The 21,365-nt window shown below is 44.1% G+C and overlaps 1 long non-coding RNA gene across 1 annotated transcript; it reads right to left on the reverse strand.

Moving 5' to 3' along the window:
- Positions 1-642: 642 nt before the first annotated feature.
- Positions 643-14,478, reverse strand: LOC118833900. Its single transcript, XR_005009331.1, has 3 exons — positions 14,300-14,478; positions 8,058-8,138; positions 643-1,288 (listed from the first exon to the last, which is right to left on the reverse strand). It is a non-coding gene; the product is annotated as an uncharacterized LOC118833900 (long non-coding RNA).
- Positions 14,479-21,365: the final 6,887 nt, after the last annotated feature.

Raw genomic sequence — 21,365 nt, forward strand, 5'->3', positions numbered from 1 at the left:
CAGGGCCTGATTTCCTGTTTTGTTGATTGTCTAGACTTAAGAAACTGATGGAGAAAACAACAATACAGATTCAATTTAAAAGTTTCTCCTGTCCTCCTCCTCCTCCTCCTCCTCCTCCTCCTCCTCCTCCTCCTCCTCCTCCTCCTTCTTCTTCTTCTTCTTCTTCTTCTTCATTTTGGAGAGCCAGTTGTTAAGTATTTACCAGCAGATTCCAATGTACATAAATGTTTTGGGAGGAGGGGTAGTTATTAACAATAACAGTAATCAGGAAAGGCCTTTTGTACATAGAGGTCCTTGAATGCAGCCTTGAAGGGCGTTAGGGATTTCTTTTTTTTTTTCTTTTTTGGAGGCAATCGGGGTTAAGTGACTTGCTCAGGGTCACACTACTAGTAAGTGTCTGAGGCTAGATTTGAACTCAGGTCTTCCTGACTCCAGGGCCGCTGCTGCCCCGGAGTTAGAATGAGGGCTGGAGATGAAATGTCTTATATTGAACATCCAGTGAGCCAGCTGGGTCAGACTGTAGCATGGGTTGGAGGTGGAGAGTCGGGGAGGGGAATGTGTAATAAGCTTGAAAAGGTAGGCTGAAGCCAGACTACGAATGATTTTAAATGCCAAACAAAAGATTTTATTTTTATCCTAGAGGTAATAGGGAGCCACTGGAAGTTCCTGAGCAGGGGAATGACTGTGCTTCAGATCTGTGCTTCAGAATTTCCATTGGCATCTGTATGGAGAATGGATTGGAGGAGGGGCCAAAGGAGGGAGATCACTTAAGAGGATAGCACAGTATTTTTTTTCCATTCGTTCATTGACCATTTACTAAGTACTTATTAAATTGGGTGATTAAGGAGATTTATTATTCTCATAGAGCCTACAATCCTATATGGGAAATACGAAATATACAAGTTGACACTATGATGATGAATATCCAGAATTATAGTGCAAAATAGCATAAAAACATTAAGACAAGTACAGAGGGCTAGGATAGCACAATATTGTGGGTGACAGGTGATGAGTGTCTAACCTCAGGTGAAGGCAGGGCTTCGAAGGGGAGACATTGGAAGAAGGGGAGGATTTCAGTCGGCAGAAATCAGGTCGGAAATAAGGGAATAGATTGTGAGGCTGGAGCTCCAAGATCAGGCAGGCTGACTGGGCCCTTGGGCAGCAGGGAACAAGGAAATGCCACCATAGGTGTCTCTTCTATCTCCTTCTCCTGCCAAGATACTTCATCATGAGGAACACGATGTCCTCAGCAGGGGCCGGCTGCTCCATCCGGAAGGACAACCAACAGCTATAAAAGGGGAGAGAGCATCAGAGTCATGCCTCCTGGATGCCTCTCCTAGGGCAAGAAACACGTTCCTTAAGGTTTCCCTCTACTTAATTTACAGCAGAAAATTTATATCCTTTCCAGCTGCAGCAACATCCTGAATGCTAGGCTTGGACTATGCTTATCTGACCCATCCTTGAGAAGGAGGGAAATTTTATTAAAGATGATGATAAAGTACCCTAATATATTGCCTAAAGAAAGCGCGGAGGGACAGTGGGGACTTTGTTCACTCTTTAGAAGTCTGGTCTAGTATGTGCTCCTGCCACCATAATCAAGGAGGCGGGGCCACAGAGTTGTGGGGACAGGAAGATGGCTCAGTCCCGATGGGAATACCAATCTCTCCCTGACTCGGAGACTGCCTGTAGGCAGCACAGATGAGCAGCAAGCCTCAGTCTCTGGGATGCTATTAAACCCAATTCCCATGCTGGGAATTATAGAGTTGAGTATATTGAAGGTGCTCAGGAGGACCAAGTGAGACCTCATGGCAGGTCGGTCAGTACCACCCAGGGAAGTCTGCCCCCTTTCTCTGTGTATCTTTTTTGTATGCATGTGTGTGTCCCTGGCAAGAATCTTGTGCATTGTGTCACTGCTTAGAAGCTCTCAGCACAGGATATACCAAACGGCTGGGCAGTGATGATTCTGTGTCACAAGCAACAGCTGAGACCATACCAACACCTTTTAAACCTCCCCCTGGTCTCTCGGGTGTGCCTGTGTTGGAGCCTGTGGGACCCTGACATATACTTTTGCCACCACAAACCTTAAGAGCCAAGCTAGATTGCCTCTTCCCAGCCCACTTTCAACTTCTTTAAAATACTGATTTAGTATCTACTGTTTAGGAGGCAGCATTAGGCAGTATGGGAACTACAAAGAAATAGAAGGCACTTACAGCCTAGTTGGAGAACAAAGTTTAAGTATATTAAAAGACCAGTTTATTGGATCCTTGACCTAGAATTGGAAGAGAGGTCAAAGGCCTTCTAATCCAACCCCCTCATTTTACAGATAAGGAAACTGAGGCTAGGTGAGGTGGTTAAGTGACGTGCTCAAGGTCACTCAGGTTAAACAAAAGCATTAAAAAAGAATACAAGAAATTTTGTAAGACTCTGAGTAACAGTTGCCCAAGAGAGCAATTGTCATTTAATCATGTCCAATGCTTTGTGACCCCATTTGATGTCTTCTTAGCAAAGACATCAGAGCGGTTTGCCATTTCTTTCTCCAGCTCATTTTACAGATGAGGAAACTGAGGCAAACAGGGTGAAGTGACTTGCTCAGGGTCACAAAGCTAGGAAGTATCTGAGGCCAGATATGAACTCAGGAGGATGAGTCTTCCTGACTCCAGGCTTGGCGCTCTATCCCCTGAGCCACCTAGCTGCCCCCAAGTAAGCAGTCCATATGAATATTATTGAAGATCTGAGGGTGGCAACCCTTGTGGCTGCAGTGATCTGGGGAGGCTTAATAAAGGTGTTGGTACTTGAGTCTGGCATTGAAAGATGGATAGGATTGTGATGGCTGGAAAGGAGGAGGGAGGAGGGGAGGAGATTCATTGTTGGGGATGAGGGAAGAGGAAGAAGACAGATGGCAACAAAAGCAAGAAACTTGTTTAGGGGAAAGTGGGGTGTCTGGTCTGGCTGAGTTTAGTAGGAGATGAGGCTGAAAAGGAAGGCAGGGACCAGATTACCGAGGGCTTCTGGAAGAAGAAAGCCTTAGGCTTCCACATCAGTGTATATTACCCCTAACCCATCATTTTCTGGGCAAGGGGAGAAAGAGAGGAAGATAGAGCCGAGGCTGACCGTACAACCGCTTTGGGGAAGACATTCCTTTCCGGTCTGAGCACCTTCTACTCCTTCATCCTCTTCCTCCTGACATGTAAGTTCCTGTTCTTCTGGAACAGCCCCCTCCCCCGCACCTGCCCCCAAGCTTGGGGCACTAGGACCCTGAAACCACTGAGGGCCCCCAGAGCCCAGCTATGTTGAAGCAAAAGATTTCAGTTAAGGTTAAAGGGACGCTGTCAAGATAAAAATCACATCTATTTCCATGTCCTCTCTGGTGTTATTAATAACCTTCCGGATTATTAATGCTGAAATAATTTTCGCTCTCGCTCTGCAGTCAATGATGTTTACGGGTTTGGGGTTTTTTTCTTTTTCCTTTGCACTCTCAGATGGTGAAATTCAATTAGGCTGGTCCATGGGGGTGTATTTCTGGTCTGGTTTGTCTTTGTGTCCCCCTGGGTGCCAGTCAAAGGTTGTAGGAGTTTGAGTCTCGAACATTTAAATTAAAGGACGGGTCACGGTGGCGGAGAGAGAAGAAAAGTAATTGCATTATTCGGTTTTCTAAAACTTTTTTTATTTTTGGGGTAACCAAAGTATCCCTAGAGACCAGCTTCCTTCAATGTATCTTTTTAAAAAAATACATGGGGAGGGAGAGCTGGTGATTTTGACCTTAGGTGCTTTGTCGTCTTTTAGCTTTAATTGTGGTCATTTTTAGTTCTCTATGAGGTGGATACAGAGCCTTCACAAAGCCCTCCCATGGGCCTCCAGGAAAGATTGTGTCTCTACCGGATGGGCTTTAGAACATGCAAGGAATATCCCCCAAAGGGAGAGAGAAGAAATGTGCCAGTGGTCTCAGTAATGAGGGTCCTGCCCTCCCTGACATTAGTCAGCTTCCTTGGGATGGCTCATCATCTCTGGAAAGGGTAGGAGAACAGCCCCAACAGCCTCCCCTCCCCACATATCCCAGTCTAACCCTCTGTCCCTGTGTCTCCTGCTGTGTTCCTTATCCCCCTCCCCCAACGTTTGCATCTGTAATCATTCTATAGTCGAGCTCCTCCTGGCCTGCTGAGAATGGACGCCCATTAAATCCACACACTTAACTAAATGCACTGTCTGTAATGAAGCAAAGCGAGGAATGACCACTTACGATCCCGAACAGAACAATAATAACGGCTCAAAATGACCCAGACTCCTTGTCCTCGCTCTTCCACACATCGCAAATAACCATTCCAGGCTAACGCTGACATAAACAATTAGCAAGAAATGTCCCAGGATTAAGAGATCAGGCTTGAAGGTAAGGCTACCAAAGCATTCATGGGATCTATGGTGTTGAGAGTGAAAAGGGGCCTTTCGAGATCAGTTTGTCCAACTTCTTCACTTGACACATGGGGAAGTGGAGATCCCCCCAGAGGGGAAGAGACTTGCCCAGGGTCACACAATCTGGTGTGACAAGGAGAGGCAGAATTCAAACCCTCTGGGTCTCTGCTGTCCACAGAAGACAGCTCACAAATGTTGCCAAGCTGTTCTCCTCCATTACCTCTAGAACATTCTGTAGTTTCTTCCTCCCTTGCTCTCCTCGATTCTCCTCAAACCCCAACTGCTCTTCAAGGACAGAGGTCCTAGATCCTAGCATGAGTTTCTAATCTTACATCTGTGAACTTGGAAAAATAAATAAAGAAGTGTCAAGATATTTTGGAGATACCCTATTTCCTAAAGCTAAAGCCCAGAAAGCATCAGGCTGTGCCCTGAGCGTGGCATAACAAAAATCTTTGCGCTCTGATGATATCACCTCAAAACGTATTGCTTGGACCAGCACCAGGTGTTCACTGAGGGACTTAGCTCCCCCTATTTCCCAGGGCTATCTTCACATGTTCACAATCCCTGCTCCATGTTACTGCAGGGCGCTGCACTCCTGTTCCTGTCTCAGAACTCTGGTTCTGTACTCTGAGGAGTAATCACTGCCCCCAAGACTTGAGACAATGTCGTCCCATGCGACCCAAGAACGCCTGTATTGTCCCAAGAAATACCAACCCTGAGAACTGTCTCAAGGCCTAAGAATGATTGTGGAGTGGTCCAACTCCTTTCATGCATATAAGTGGCCCCAGCATCAGCAATGTAGAAGGAAGGTTTCTGTTTGCAGACTCCATTTTCCTCACTCTGAGATTAATTAAAAGTCTGTTTGTGTCCTGACACACCTGTCTCTAGCCTGCTCTGTTTCGGCTCCGGCCACCCGCAAGTTAGAAGCCAGTTTCGGTCCAGTTGACGGAAAGAACCCCTGAGTTATCTCCTCAGCTTTTTACCTTGAGACTCAGCCCTGCTGGAATGGCTCCTGACTGCTTTTTTACTGAATGTGAATTGTTTCCTTCCCTGTACAACAAACCTGTCCTGCACTGTGGGAGGTGATAAGGGAAATACAAATCAGTCAATCAGCAAACACTTAGAAAACACCTACTGTGTGTGAGACACTGTGCTAGGCCCTGAGACAAAAGCCAAAGCAATTCCTACCTCAAGGAGCTCTTATCCTTCGGGGAAGTCAATATGTATACATCTAAGTTATTGTATACATTTATATTTGTCTTGCATATATATATATATACATAATATAGTATTTATTGTACATATTTGTCATTTGGAAGAGAAAGGAGGAACATAGGGCTTACGTAAGAAAAAGTTCTCTCAAGCTTGAAGGAAACTAGGGATTCTAAGAGGCAAATGTGAGGAAAGAAGGCACTCCAGGGATGGGGAACAGCTAATACAAAGGCACAGACTCTGGAAATGAGTACTATGTGCAAGGAATGACAAGAAGCCCAGTGTAGCCAATTCAACAGAGTGGATGAAAGGGGTTAAAGCAGAACTGGAAAGGTAGGAAGGGGGCCGGATGGTGAAGGATTTTAAATGCCAAACAGAAGGGTTTGATCCTGGAAGTCATAGGCAGCTCCTGGAGCTTATTGAGGGGGTAGGAGGTGACATGCCCTTTAGGAAAATCACTTTGACTGCAGAGTGGGAGAAGGATTGGAGGATGTTCCACTAGGCCAGAACAGAGATGGGCCAGGACAATAGAGAATGTTTCACTAAGCCAGAACTGTATGGGGCATAACCGTAAGTAGGGAAATAACCTTGGGTTCCTGTTTTAGAGAAACTTAATAGTCTTTATTCATTCATATGAGAAATGCCCAAAAGAAGCACAAAGTGCTATGAAATCCGATGGAGAAATCACCCTCCAGCTGGGAAAACACGAGCCAGTGTGAACAATTCTGTTTCTACTGACTTACTTCCTAGGAATTCTGATGGTGGGATCTGAAAAGCAACATTCCTGGCTTTGATTCAGTGTCCTATTCCCAAAGACAGGGGATCCATTATTCCAAAAAGGCCTACGAGGCAGCTCTCTCACATCGTCCTCCAGAGCAGCTTGTGCCTAAGCCCACAACAAGCGAATCCGTCTCTTCACATCTCTGGATTCTCCAGGGGTAACTGAATCTCCTATTTGCTTTCTTTACTGCCAGGTCAGTCAGGTCCAAAACAAACCTATTGCAGGTCTGTGGAGGAAAGTAGGCTTCTTACACTTTTTCTCTGTTCCAAGAGTATAATTCATTCCATCATTTTTCTCCAGCCTTACATGAGCTACACTCAAGACTAACTGGGATGTGTGTATGTGTGTGTGTGTGTGTGTGCTCGCGCGCGCGTGTGTGTGTTGGGGAAGAACGAAGGAATCACAGGATTGAGAGTTTGAAGGGACCTTTGAAATTATCATCTCATCTGACCACCTCATTTTACAGATGAGGTCCAGAGAGGTTAAATATTTTGCCCAAGGTTACAAAGCTAGAATTTGAACCCCGGTCCTCTGGATTCAAAATGAGGGCACCTTCTACTTCATTCACTAGGCTGCCTCTAGTGATTTTGAGAAAAGTTCAAATTCTGTCTTTTAGGGCAGGTGGCATAATGATAACCTTCGACAGAGAAAACGATAGGAAAACCTGAGATTTCCTGGGCATCGTTTGGGATCTTTGCAGATTTATAATAACAACTACTTGTATTTATGTACTGCTTCAAGTTTTACAGTGTTCTCAGCAGGGCTCATGCCTTCCTCATTTGAGGATGTATTTCTGGTAACTAAAAATTCTATTACCTGGATTCCTGGTATCTTAATTCTCCCTCAGTGTTTATTGCTTTCCAAACTGGTGAAGCCATGCTGTTGATTCCTTCATCAGTCTGTTTGGGAATCCACATTCACAAGGAAGAAAGATCAGAAAGGATCTTCTTTTTTCTTTTTCTTTTTTTAAATTTAATTTTACCAAAGTCTCCAGTTGGTACTTCAAAGGGCCATACTGCGGGAATAAAATTGTTAGGAGGCCCACAGATGTATGTGTATGTAATTTGCATGCAATGTACATATGAGTGGTGGCATATGTTGTAGAAATAGTGCTGGGTTTGGAGTGCAGACCTGGATTTGAATCTTGAATCTCTCATGTCCTAGCTGTGTGACTATGGGCAAATCACTTACCCCCTCTGAGCCTCAGTTCCCTCCTCTGTTTAAAGGGGACAATGATCTAGCTCACTAGCATGTTGAGAGAAATCCCACTGTAAAAGTTAAAGCACTGCATAAATGTGAGTTGTTAGTATTACACAACTGTGAAGAACTTAGATATTACTCAGGTGACCCCAGGTTTGCCCATCATTTCTTTCCTTCGATGAAGGAATCATTTATTGAGGTTTTCTCCTTCTGTGTCCCTTCCTCTTCACTGACTATCACTGACCCGTAGAGAGTAAGGAGACACACGAGTTGCAGGTGTGTGTGTGTGTATGTGTGTGTGTGTGTGTGTGTGTGTGTGTGTGTGTGTGAGAGAGAGAGAGAGAGAGAGAGAAAGAGAGAGAGAGAGAGAGAGTGTGGGGCATGGATGGGTAAGCTCACTAGAAAGCTTAACCAGGTTGCCGGTAGCGCTGGAACCACAGTTTGAAGCATCGCTGACCTGTTCTGCTTGAAGGTGCTTCCCTGGATTTCCAAGGCTTCTACTGAACAGGAATCAAACTTGAACATCTTGGCTTGGCTCCTGGGCATGTTTCAAGGATAAAAATATCACACGCTTTAAGTCTTGCCAACAACTGATTTTTATAAAAACCAAACTCCCAAATCCCCATACACAGCAAGAAGAAACCAAAACAAACAGAGGAAGCTGGTGCTTCAGAGGAGCATCTCCGCTCAGTTTGGCTGCTGAGAATCCTCAGGGGGTCACTTTAGGAAAGAGGAAGATGGTAGATACCCACCTCCTCAGAGGACCTCCTTTGAGGGTCACCATGTAGGTCAGGGTCATTGATGACACCTTTGTATTGACGTTATAGGTTAGTATTGGTGGCAGCCCCTTCATACTGATATTGTAAATCAGGGTCTTTTTATTGACACTGTAAGTTAAGGTAGGTAGAGTAGCCCCTTTGTGGTGACACTGAAGGGTAGCTAGAGGCAGCTAGGTGGACAGAGCTCTGGGCCTACAGTCAGAAAGACCTAAGTTCAAATCCAGTCCCAGAGACTTAATAGGCATTGTGACCTTGGGCAGGTCATTGTCTCTGCCTCAGTTTCTTCAACTGTAAAGTGGGCATAACAATAGCACCCACCTGCCAGGCTTGTTGTGAGGATCAGATGAAATAATGTGTATAAAGTGTTGAAAAGCACCTGACGCCTAGGAGGCACCATATGAATGACATTATTATTATTATTATTATTAATTGTATGACATCATAGGTTAGGATCCATAGTGTCCCTTTGCATCGGCATTGTGGGCGATCGCTTTAGGGGTGACATTACATGTTAGTGGTAATGGTGTCTCCTTTGTTGTGACACAGTAGACTGGGGCAGTGGTACTGCAACTCCAGTTTGATGAAGTTACCTTTGTATTACACTGTAGGTTAACCCTTTTGTGACTGTGGTGTGGATTAGGGTCAGCGGTGACCCCTTTGTATTGATATTGCAGGGTAGGATGACTGGGCTTATCTTTGTATTAACATTGTAGGTCAGACAATTAATAAATATGTATAAGACTAATAGCCATTTCCCAATAGATAAATGGTCAAAGGATATGAACAAATAGTTCTCAAATGAAGGACTGCAAAGTATTCACAACCACATGAAAAAATTTTTCAAATCACTATTAATAAGTGAAATGCAAAACAAAAACAACCATGAGGTTTTATTTCATACCCTGCATATTGGGGAAAAAAAGACAAAAAATGGCAATAGTTAATGTTGGAGGAGTTGTGGAAGGATAGTTGTGAAATGGTACAACCATTTTGGAAAGCAATTTAAAATTATGCAAATAAAATTTTGAAAAAATCCATAATCTTTGAACCAAAAATTCCACTACTAGGTATATACCCCAAGGAAGCTATCGATGAGAAGAAAGTCCCCATATACTTCAAAAAATTTATAGCAGCACTTTTTGTGATAACTAAGAATTGGAAACAAAGCAGATGCCCATCAACTGAGACATGGCTAAACAAATTGTGATGCATAAATATAGTATAATATTACTGTACTGTAAGAAATGACGTGTGTGATAAATACAGAGAAGCATAGAAAGATCTATATGAATTGATGCAGAATGAAGTAAGCAGACCCAAGAAAACAATATATGCAGTAACTACAAAAAAGAATGACACATCAAAAAAAAAAACCAAAAGAAAATATTAACAAAATCATAAAGATCTCATTATATTATAAAGAGCTCATCTCACTATGAAGATCGGTCAAATCAAATCAAAATTATAAAGATCTCATCTCACTCTAAAGATCAATCAGGACTAAAATGAAGAGATGTGACAAGACACCTCTAACCTACCCTTTGGTGGAGATAAGAAGTCTACAGGTATTACACATTGCATATATTTTTGTACTGATTTTTTTCCTGGCTAAAAAATACTGTTTGTCATATGAGATGGCTGTCTGAGAGGGGGAGTGATACTTGGGATAAGTATGGTGATGGAAGGAACAGAAAATAGCAATAAAAATCATTTTTTAAATTGTAAGGCAGGGGCCACAGTGTCACCTTTGAATTGACTTTGTAGGTCAGGGTGGATGGTGACCCCTTTGTGTTAATGCTCTAAATTGTAATTGGTATTCCCTTTATGGTGACACTGAAGGTTGGGGTGGGAGGTGGCCCTTTGTTGTCATTCTATAGGTCAGGGTTGGTGGTAGCATCTTTGTAATGAAAATAAATAAATCCCACATCCTACCAGAAACAAGGGGGAGGAAAGCTTCAAGACCCTTGAGCTTGACGCAAGGTGTCAGGTATCAGTCCTCACCTTAGATACAGAGTGGCAAAGCTCTTTAGCTTCCATGATTATCACAGAAACTCAATTGGGATGGTCTGGGCAGTACTGGAATTGTTACTTTCCCTCTCTGGGCCCAGCTTCCTCTTCTGTAAAATGAGGGCACTGGAAGGTCTTTTCTAGTGCAAATATTCCTTTAACCCCAGCATTCATTTTAGAAATACACAACTTAAGAGGGCTTTTAGAACACACAATATAAATAGCGAAAGAAGGCAAGAACAAGTCCTTATGGGAAGGACCAAAGAATTAGGGCTATTGAGACGCACAGCTCTGAAGGCAACTTAATAACAGTCTTTCAGATTATGAAGGGTTAATAATACATAGTAGTGTAAACAGCTGCAGAGAGCATGAGATAAAAGGAAGTAGGCTGAAATACTAACAAAAGAGATCCACAGAGTCATAGAGTCTTGGAGTGGGAAGGGCCCTTACAGGCCATCTGGTCCGACTTAAGGCAGACCTCTCCTCAACACCTGATCTGTTTGAACACTTCCAGTGTTGAAAAGCTCATGAGGCACCTATTCAATTTTTTAAAATCTTCTTTTTTATTATTAAGAATTTAATCATTAATAAACACAACCCTCCCAATATACAAATAACAAGGAGGACTGTATATGAAAGAATTAACCTCTCTTCTATAGTATTTTTAAAGTATCTATTAAGTTGGACAAATCAGTAACAAAATTGCTGTTTGTATCACTTTCTAAGTGTTTTTTTTGTTTTATTCTGCATATTTGATTAGTATTTTATTCATGCTCTTTTCTTTCTTTTTTTGTATTTCTGTCGACTCACACTAACTCTCCCTTGACCCATAGAAGCCCTTCCTTGAAGTCAAACAAAACAAATCAACAAATGAGCTATGGTCGGAAAATGGATGTCTCATTCTGCATCTCTAGACCATCCCTGTGTCTTCCCTGGCCAAGGCAAGCTTTATTATTATTATTCTTAAGTAATAACGAGCCTTTCAAAGTTGTTTTCCTTTGCCTCATTATACTCATTGTATATATTGTTCTCCTGGTTGTACTCATTTCATTCTGCATCAGTTCACACAAGTCTTACCAAGTTTCTCTGAATTTTTCATATTTATTATTTCTTCAGGAACGATAATATTCCAATACATTAATATACCACAATTTCTTCAGCCATTCCCCAAATGACAGGCACATATTTGCTTCCAGTTTTTTGCTACCACAAAAAGTGCTTCTAGAAATATTTTTGTTCACATGCAGCCCATTCAGCTTTCACACAGCTCTAACCATTTGAAAGTTCTTCCTTATACTGAAATGAAATCGGCCTCCCTGTAACTTCCATCCATTTCATCCTAGATCTCTCCCCTGACACCCCATAGACACCCCATCAGCTACAGAGGCTAAGACTAATCCCTTTTCCACATGGACAGCCCTTGAAGTATTTCATAGACTCAACATGTCCAAAAACTGAATTCATTAATTTTCCCCTCAAAACCTTCCCCTCTTCCCTTTCACAACTGAGGGCACCACCATTCTCCCAGTCACCCAGGCTCCAAAACTTGCCATTCACTTACACTCATCTCACATATATAATCTGTTGCCAAGTCCTGTAGATTTCACCTATGAAACATCCCTTGTATACACATTCCCTTCTCTCCTTGGACATAGCTGTCGCTCTGCTGTAGGCTCTCATCTCATGCCTGGATTATTAAAAATAGATTTCTGGTTGGTCTCCCTGCTTCAAGTCTTTCACACCACTCAGAAGCCAAAGGGATCTTTCTAAAATGCAAGTCTGACCACCCCTCTGCCCCCTACTCACTAAATTCCAGTGGCTCTCTATTACTTCCAGGGTTAAATATCAAACCCTCTCCTTGGCTTTTAAAGCTCTCTATAACCTGGCCCTTTCCTATCTCTCTGTTCTTTTTATATGTTTATTCCTCTCCATGTATTCTGTGATCCAGCGATTCAGGCCTCCTTGCTATTCTTCACAAGGACATTCCATCTCTCCTAAATCTGCTTTGTCAGTGGTTCGTCCCAGTGTCTATGTCCACTCCTGGGATGCTTTCCCCCTTCACCTCCCCACCTCTGGACCTCTCTGGTTTCTTTCCAATTTCACCTCAAATCTCATTTGTGCAAGAGGCCTAGACTAAACTCCCCTCAATGCTAATGTCTTCACTTAGGGATTATTTCACCAAAGTCACTTGCATGTCGACTCTTCCATTACAATGTAAACTCCTGGAGGGCAGGGACTGTTTTTACCTTTCTTTGCATCCCCACTGTTTAGCACAGTGCCTGGTACAGAGTGGCACTTAATAAAATGCTTATTGACTGACTGGAAGAAATTATCTTATCCAAACCCCTCAACTTACACGTGAGAAACAGAGGCCCAGAGAGTTTAAGAAACTTGTAGCCAGTTCTGACAAATCTATTAAGCCAGGGTGTCCTGGAAGCAGTTTGGTTGTTAAGTGTTCAGTGTGAGCATTTACTTATACCTAGAACCTTGGAAATCAGCAAACAGGACAAATCAGGGCTTAAAGAGATGGAAGAGAAAATATTAATAATGCAGAATAAACTTGTAAAAAGTGTGTCCAGCATGTGTGTGTGTGTGTTTCCACAGTTCCCAAGACTTATTTTTTTCCTTCAGGATAAACAACCCTGGTTCCTTCAACCACTGTGACATGGTTTCTAGATCACTCATTATCCTGGTCACTTAAGTCAGGACTAAGAATAATTTCTCAGTTCTGACTACATCGTAGCAGGCTGTCACATGCTTCAGTTTTCACTCCTGAGTCAATAAGTCTTTATTGAGTATCTGCTCTGCCCTGGGCTTAGGCCTAAGTGAAACAGGCCTCTGTGTTGGCCCCCACTAATGATCCCTTTCTTTCATTCAACAAGTATTTATTAAAATGACAGCTCTGTGCCAGGTACTGTGCTGGCTGGGGGCAACAGAAAGACAAACAAACAAAAAAAAAGAAACAGTAACTGCCCTCAAGGATGTTACATTCTATCCCTCCTCACCTACAGGTTACCTCTGAGCCTATATTGAAACATTATGGTCACAATGTCCCTTTCATCTTTTTGAACAACTCAAGCCTCATCTTCAGACTGAGACAAACCAATCACTAACCTTCAAAGTTAATTTCCATGGCACCCTCCCCCGAAGGTTACTCCTGGAAAGATCATGTAGGTCTTCACGAAGTGTTGTTTCATAGCGAGCCTGGAATGCCAGGTATTAAGGCCTCTGCAGGTAATATAAACACCTGTCTTTGCCATTAACAATAATAAACTAATAATTAATATAGCATTTCAAGATTTTCAAAAATGCCTTCCTTAAAGATTGGTTAGTGATGGTACTAGTACCCCCATTTTATGGACGAGGCTCAGAGGGGTGAGTAACATGCTTATGTCAAGACCACGATTATAATGTAGGTCAAGCCCCTAGGCCAGGGCTGTTTCCTCCGCCTTGGTGATCTGTCTTACTAGTAGTGCCTTAGATACATTCCGACGTGAACGAGGCAGAAAGAGTCGTGGTTGGATGGCCTATGAAAGCAGCGGGTGGAGGGTGGGGGAAGAGGGCTGATCCAGTAACCACTCCCCATCCCACCCTTGATCAAAACCGCAGAGCCCTCAGTCCTTTCGATGCTCCAGGAGTAGTCGGTCAGGGTAGAGGTCACCATCAGGTGGAGGTTCCACTAGGATCTGGTGGGCTGGGGACCTGCTGTATGTTCAGGAGAAAGAAAACAGGAGACCTTTCATGAGCCCCGTAGGCTGTGCTCCCGCTGAGGGGAATAGAGAACTTGTTTTGACTGGTAAACTTATCCGGGGGACAGGCGGAGGAGAAGAGAGCTCGGCGGAGCAGCAGCAAAAAAACCGAAAACAAAACCCCAAACCAAACAAAACAGTCACATCTCATAATACACACTCACCTCCCACGGTAGAAAAGACTTCTGGAGTCTTGGAATCGAGGGAGAGAAGTAGAAAAAGAAATCCCTCTCAGTAGAGGAGAGAGGAGGGAAAGTAAGAAACAGGGGGAGAGAGAGTTCCAAATCACATCTGCCTGCAGCTGGGGAGGTTGGGGGAGGGGGAAACAAAGGTTGCAAATTCCCACCCAGTTAGCAGCCCGTTGGAAGTACCGCACGCCTTTGCCTCTGGGTGATTAAAGGACTCGGGTCTCTTTAAGATCAGGGCTCAGCCAAGTAACCTGTAGCTAGGGCAGGAGTTTCCAGAGGGAGGAGGACTATGTTTACACAAAAGCCTCCGAAGGCCGAGCCAGGAGGGAGGGAGAGAGACTGGGGGTGGGGGTGGGGAGGCAGACTGGGTCCTTCAGCACAGCCTCCAGGCTCCCGAAGCATTGGGTTTCCACGCACAGCCCTGCTTTCTGAGAGCTCAGGGCTCGAGGGAGGGTGGGCCGCGGAGCCTGGGCTGCGGTCGGGCTGCTGCTGTTTGTTTGCTCGCCTCTTAAGGGCGAAACCCGGGCGGGAGCCTCGGATCTGAGCTCGGAGCTGGCTCTTTTGGAACTCCCAGCCCAGCGCTTTTTAACATAGACACCGAGAATAGATGTGTTCATTAGCCATGCCCAGCCACAAGAGGGATTTCTGCAAGGCGGGGGTGGAGGGGGATGGCAAAGAAAAAGAGAACTCTGGATTTTTATTTTTAAAAAAAATGTTAGTGTTAGACTCCGCGGGAGGCGACTCAATCTTTCGGTCCCTAGGCGGAATGCCTCTTGCTGTAGCGGGTGTCCGGGCTGCAGGGGTAGAGGCTGGAGAGCCTCGGCCGAGAGCCGGCGCTGGGCTGGGCTGGGCGCAAAGCGGCCCTGGGGCTTGGGCTCTCAAGGTCATTGTGTGAACCTGGCCGAGCCTCCCAGCCTCGCGTGGTGGAATTGTGCGCGTGGGGCTGGGGCTTCCCGGACTCTGTCTCTTGGCTGTGCGAGCCTGCCTATTCCACGCAGGTCCAGCGGGGGAAAAGGGCTTGGGGAGGCGTAGGGGAACCCCATATGTGTGTCTCTGGCTGGGGCAGGGTGCTGGCTGCTTCCCCCACCCCTCCTACCGTTCCCCACCCCCTGCCCCCATAGCCAAACCCTGGCCTTCCTTCCTGGATTTGAAATGTAGCCGCAGGGACTTCTGATTTTCCTGCGCCCTTTCTCTGCCATGCCTGCGCGCCCCCTTCCCGCCGCGCCCAGGCTGCTAGGGCTTTTTTTCCCTCCCTCCCCTTTTGCTGTTTTGAGAGAAACCCATTGTACTCTTTTCTGCAAGCTAGGGGCCCCTCTGTGTGTGTGTGTTTTTTTACGTGGGGGTGGGGTGGGCATTTCTTCCCTCGGGGGCTGGGAGGGAGCCCCGTGGGCTGGTGCTTTATTAAGCTTGGGAGTTTTCCGCCGCCTTCCTCCATTTGCACTTTTCCCTCTAATGGTTTTTTACCGAGTAAGGCGCTGCTTCTGAGCTCCAGGTTAGCTATAAAATATTACAAAGTGTGCATTTAAATGCACAACATGCAGGCAGCTCTCCCATTAGTGGAATTAATTTGAATAGATGGCGTTATATTGGGGGGGGAAGGAAGACGCAACCTCTCCTCCCCCCAAAAAGCTCGCCCATGAAGAAATGTTCAAAGTGTTTGAGGCAGTGTCCCAAACCCCAAATAAAAATTTATAGGATGAGGAGAGATTTTTTTTTTAATTAAGGGAGGCGGGGGTGGTGGAAGGAACCGAATTACATCATCCCTTAAAAGACTGCAGAGCAGTTTGTTCATCAGATTAAAAAATAATGCACGCGAGAGTGGGGGAGAGGGGGAGGGAAGGGTAAGGTGGAGCCCCGCGCTGGAGGTGGGGGTGCGGGGTAAAAGAGAGAAACATGTTCGGCTTTCCTGAAGTTTTGAAAAGGATTGAGCTGTAGCGGGAGAGATGGGAAGCGGCGGGGGAGGTGGGGTGGGGGTGGTGGTGGTGATGGGTGGCTGGGGGGTGGGGGGAATCGAGAGTTGCAAGGAGGCGCTAGCAGCACCATGTAGAGACTCCCAGGCATGGATAGACTCCCGAGGGTTAGTGGAGGGGTGGGATGGTAAGAATGGCTTAAAAGGACATTTCTGCTCATATGGTGTGTGTTAACTAGCGTCTTTCTAGTTGTAAAGAATAATTTAAAGCTTTTTGGGTTTTGTTTTGCATTGACAAATGAACATCTGGGCTGAAGGCTGCCCTAGCTTTATCAGAGAACTTTCCTCCCAGAACATTGATTGCCACTGTGGCACTAACGGCTTTAACGGCTTTTCCCCACCCTCGGGCCCTAACCATCCTCATTTGAATAGGTTTGCAGTTATATTAACCTTTCAATATAAATGCTCCTTTCCCTTATTTTTTTTTTAGCTGCAGATTATTTCAACTCCATCCCTCACACTTTTTTGAGGCTTTTGATTGTCTCTGTCTCCCCCTGCTCCAAATGTGTGTGTGTAGCGGGGCGGGTAATGATGGTAGAATGGCACTCCCCCCCCCCCCCACTCCTTTTTTCATTCCTCCAAGTGCGGTTTGGAAAATGATGCCTTTTGGGAATCTTTGGGGGCTGCTGTTTGGCTGGGAGGTGGTGGGTGTTGGAGATGAATTTTATCTGGTTTGGTGTCCAGCCTAACAGTTCCCAAACATTTTTGTGAATTTCTGAGGAGCATAAACACAGACTCTCAAAACAAACAGGCTGAAAAAATCCCCAGGCCCCAACAAAGCCTCTCTTTGGCCAAATAAATAAAACCACTAGAGTTGGAACCCCTTGTCTGAGGGTTGGGGGAGGGACAGTTGTTTTTACACAAGTTTTTCCCTCACATCTGGAGATTCCCCAAAGGCTGTAAACTCTGGAGGATTGAAGTGCCGAGTTCCTTTGGCATTCTTGGGAGTCCAAAATGCAGACATCAGCAGTTTCTCTGCCTTGGCAGGAAGGTTGAAATCCAGCATAAATACTGCACCGTTGAGAGGTTTGCTGTACCTTGCAATGCTTATCAGAGGACAACATCATTATATAAAGGACCATCACTTTTCCCCAAAGGATTGAACGGCTCTGCACTCCTCCTTCTAGGAGGGAACTTCCATGTGGACAGAAGGGCAAAATTAACAAGGCCAGGAGCGTATTGAGTTAGGGGATTCATGTTTTCTAGGCTGATGGATGGATAGTTTTCCATTTAACCTAGTCCCACTGTAAGATTCTGCCAAGCATGTCTACTAGGGCTGCCTGAATGTCTGCAGGAGAGACTAAATACTGCTATTACTCAACCTGGATTGCAAAGAGAGTTGAGATTCTTTTATTAATAATGATGAAGTTATACTTTACATTTATATGGTCTTTGCATAATGTTTTAGACTTTTCAAAGAGCTTTCACATTACTCATTTTATCCTTATACCTGGGTGAAGTTAAACCAAATCCATAGTTTTAGCCCCATTTTCTTTTTTAATTAAGTTTTATTTTATTTTCAGGTCCATCTTTTCCTTCCTACCTTCCTATCAGCCCTGCCTCCCCTTGAGAAAGCAAGAAAAATAAAACCAGTTACAAATATATAGATAGATAGATAGATAGTCGGTTGGAATACTCATATTGACCATGTCCAAATATATAGAGATAATGTGCGTATATACACACTATATAACATATGTGTGTGTGTTTGTGTACACACTCAATCTGTACTCTAGGGGTAGGCATCATGTTTCATCATGAGTCCTCTGGAATTGTGGGTTGGTCATTGATCAAAGTTCCTAAGTCTTTCAAAGTAGTTTCTCTTTACAGTGTTGTTATGTAAATTGTTTCGCTGGTTCTGCTCTCTTCACCAAGCATCAGTTCATATAAATCTTCCCAGGCTTCTCTGCAACCATCCCCTTTATCATTTCTTACAACACAATAGTATTCATACATATGTATGTATGTATATGTATATATATACACACACATAGTATGTATGTATGGATATATACATACACATATATGTAAATATAAATATTGTATGTATCTGTCTTGTTCAGTCATTTTCCAATTGATGGGCATCCCCTCAATTTTCAATTGTTTGCCACCACAAAAACTGCTACAAGTGTGTTTGTACATATGGGTGGATCTCTTTCCTCTTTCTTTGATCTCTTTGGGGTTTAGACCTACTGGGAATATCATTGGGTTAAAAGATATGCACAGTTTAATAGCTTTTTGGGCATAGTTCCAAATTTTAGCCCCATTTTATAGATGCGAAAAGGGAAGCAAAGAGGGATTCTATCCCATCATAGGATTAGGACCTGAAGCTCTTGACTCCCAGCCCCAAACTAGCACTCTTCATCTTTTCCCATTTAACTGGAGACATGAAAAACCTTCGAACTGAAGCCATGTTTCCTTTCCCTATCATGTCAGCATGAAGAGGCGGAGAGGCCCAGAGCGGGAGGGCTGCTGATTTCTAAGTAGTGTAAGCAAATCCTGATTTCTGAGTAGTGTAAGCAAATCGTGTCTCAGCAGCAAGACAGCTTCAAAGTGCTGACGAAGCCAGTTCCCAGTTCCCCCAAGCTACTGCAGCGCTCTCCAGATTCCTGTCTCATTCAGCCCGGGGACTGGACACTCAGCAAAGGATTCCCTAGTTTGGAATTTTTAAAGGCACAACAGGCTATCTTCAATGCAGAGTTTTCTTTTGCTCTTTAGGAAATATATTCCTGTTCTTGCTTTATTTATGTAAAAGCTAAAGAATATAGGGTTCAATGCAAAAGGGAGAAAATCTTAACTAAGGTAAGAAGGTAGAAATACAAGATCCAACTGATCTTGAATAATTCCAGTAGACAGACCTTTTTAGAAATATCTTAATTTTAGGACATCTAAGCGACACAGTACTAGAGTCAAAGAGGGCTGAGTTCAAATCTGGCCTCAGATGCTTACTAGTGGTGTCACCCTGGGCAAGTTATTTAACCTCATCTGTAAAATGCGGATGATAGCACTTATGCCTAAGAGTTGTGAAGATCAAATGAGATAATTCTTACTGCTTAGCACAGTCTCTGGCCCATAATAAATATTTCCAGAAATGTTAGCTATTATTATTAATTGACTTGCAACTTTATACTATTTTAAAGTAATAGGTTAAAGAGCAGCTTCATTCTGCCCTAGTAAATTGTATTTCAGATCCTGGGACCTTTTTGCCATCCATGTTTTAGGGCAGGGTCCTGGGGAGTCTGTGGATAGATTGGGGAGGTGGTGTTTATGAACTTGGATGGGATAAAAATGACATCTTTATTTGCACTAACTTTTTGTTTCCTTTGTATTTGGTTTCCTATGTATTTTATTTTATGTAATTTACAACATTATCCTGAGAAGCCTCCATAGGCTTCCCCCAACTGCCACAGGAGTCTCTGACACAGGGAAGGTTAAGAACTCCTGCTTTAGTGTGTTTAATGTGAAACTAAGCAGAGAACCAAAGGGAAAAGTGAAAGTCCACAGAATATGTAAAGCACCTATCCCTTGAATTAAAAATACTGCAATTGTAGTTTTAAAGGCTGGAAGGAATTAAGAAATCATGTAGCCTCAGCTCCCCCACTTTCAAGCTGAGGATACAGACCCAGGCAAAGTTAAGTGTCTAGCCCACTGCACACAGGTTCAAGTGGCAGAGTAGGATTCAAACTTCTGCCTCCAGACACAAGACCCTTTCCACTCTGTCATCTTATGTTAGGCCTTCTTCCCAGATTGCTTTGGGTTCTTGGACCCATATTACCTGATCTATACAAATCTCTACCCGTCTGGGCTTTTAACACAAGCAGACCCTCGTGGGAAGGGCTCCACTTAGCCTGTGGGATCTATAGCCTAGAAGGATCCATACTATGGATGTTATTTTCAATTTAATTCAACAAGCATTTATTAAGTGCCTATTGAATGTCAAGCCACTGTGCTGGACTGAAAATTTAATAAAAAATATATGAAATTAAATAGTCTGCATTCAGAAAACTTATTGGGGCTGGTGTGGAGGTAAGTTAATAAGAAGTTAAGACAAAGTAATTGGCGGTATAAAAACAGCTGTGAAGGGGCTTAAGAAAGTTTCCATGTAGGAGGAGGCCAAGTTTTGAAGGGAGATAGATATTTCAAAAGGTGTCAGTGATGGGGTATTTTTTTCCGGCTCTCTGGGGCAGCCGGTGCAAATGCTCCCAGGAGAAAGATGGAGTGTTCTGCCATTTATTCCAAAAGTTGGAAGGGGCCCCAAATGATAAGAAACAGCTCCAGGAAGTGCCTGAAGATGGAAGAGATCATGCCTAGAAGAAAGCATCAGGCATTAGAACCACTCTGCCTCGGTTGCTAATGGGGACTGTCTGCTAGGCCTGTTCCTGGTCTCCCTCTGCCTTCTCCAGTGGCTCCCCTAGATAAGAGCCAGAGGGGCCCAGATAAGGGAACAATTAACCTGTTGCCCTTCTGCAGCCCCAGTTGTACCTACAGTTACAGTTCTGGAACACTGTTAGTCATCTCAGATGCTGTGGTCAAGTTACACCAGCTTTTCTCCTTTGAAACATTAATTTATCAAACTCTTTCAGGAGGCTAATTTTAGCCAATGTATAATGCTCAATTCCAGGCCATGTTTTTGCTGCTGTCAGCTGCCATTCCCCCGGGGGAGAATGAAATGATCAGGTGCCACCTAAAATGGAGGAAAGGTAACCTTCAAATTGGCCAGCGTAGAAACCCACTTTTGCTTGGGAGTAGAGAAGAAACTGCTGGTTTTCTGGGCTCTTTATGGGTTTTCTGGTTTTAGCTATGAATGCTGAGGCCTTCAAGATGGGTTAGGGTATCATTCTGTATCTCTCACAGGTTCAGCCATAAATCCCCTCAGCCTCAGGAGCTTAGGAAAGACCTTTCTTTAGTTCCTGCCTACATAGCAGCTCCTTCTTCCCAATGCTTAGTGGTGCCTCTGTTTTTCGGTACTGACCAAGAACTAGCTTCAGCCTCCAAGGAGAAAGAAAGACAGAAAAGAAAAAAAAACCCTAAGATAAGGAGATATAAGGAACCAGTTAGTTATTAAGCAGAAAG

The sequence above is a fragment of the Trichosurus vulpecula genome, chromosome 1 (assembly GCF_011100635.1).
Source record: "Trichosurus vulpecula isolate mTriVul1 chromosome 1, mTriVul1.pri, whole genome shotgun sequence".
Classification (NCBI taxonomy): domain Eukaryota; kingdom Metazoa; phylum Chordata; class Mammalia; order Diprotodontia; family Phalangeridae; genus Trichosurus; species Trichosurus vulpecula.